Source organism: Chrysochloris asiatica, unplaced genomic scaffold (genome assembly GCF_000296735.1).
Source record: "Chrysochloris asiatica unplaced genomic scaffold, ChrAsi1.0 scaffold00019, whole genome shotgun sequence".
Classification (NCBI taxonomy): Eukaryota; Metazoa; Chordata; class Mammalia; order Afrosoricida; family Chrysochloridae; genus Chrysochloris; species Chrysochloris asiatica.
In genome coordinates, this window is record NW_006408537.1 from 14861025 (window position 1) to 14861607 (window position 583).

Consider the following 583-nt stretch of genomic DNA (forward strand, 5'->3'; position numbering starts at 1 on the left):
CATCATTGATGGACTTGAGTGTTACAGTGGTAGTGAGGTTGGCCCATGATCAGACATTGTTTCGTTCTGCTGTGCATGGGGTCGCTATGAGTCGGTTCCGACTAGATGGCACCTGACAACAACACCCCCAGGGGTAGGAGTGGGAAGGGAAATATACTTGGAAAAGTTTATCTAAGAAACAGAACAGATACATATATATATTTTTTAAAAAACATGAACAAACCATTAGAGAATTAGATCTGAAATCAAGAGTGATTACAGTTTTGACAGCCCTGCCTTTTTTTTTTTTTTTTTCCTTTTTTAAGCTGTAAGCTTCTTAAAAACTTCAGCAGGATAAAGGATTACTGGCTCTCATCTCAGAAATAACAAGTGATAAATAAAAAAGAAAATTTACAACGCCCCCAACAAGACCTGGCAATCCTGTTCTCCACACCCTCCCCCAATATAAAAATATGAATACTTTACCTAACAACTTAGAATTTGTCTTCATCTCCTACCTGCCTCTCATCAGTGGAAGTTTAAATTCATGATTTGAAAAAAGACATCGAATCTCATGTATATAGGTTATAAAAAGCTCATATTA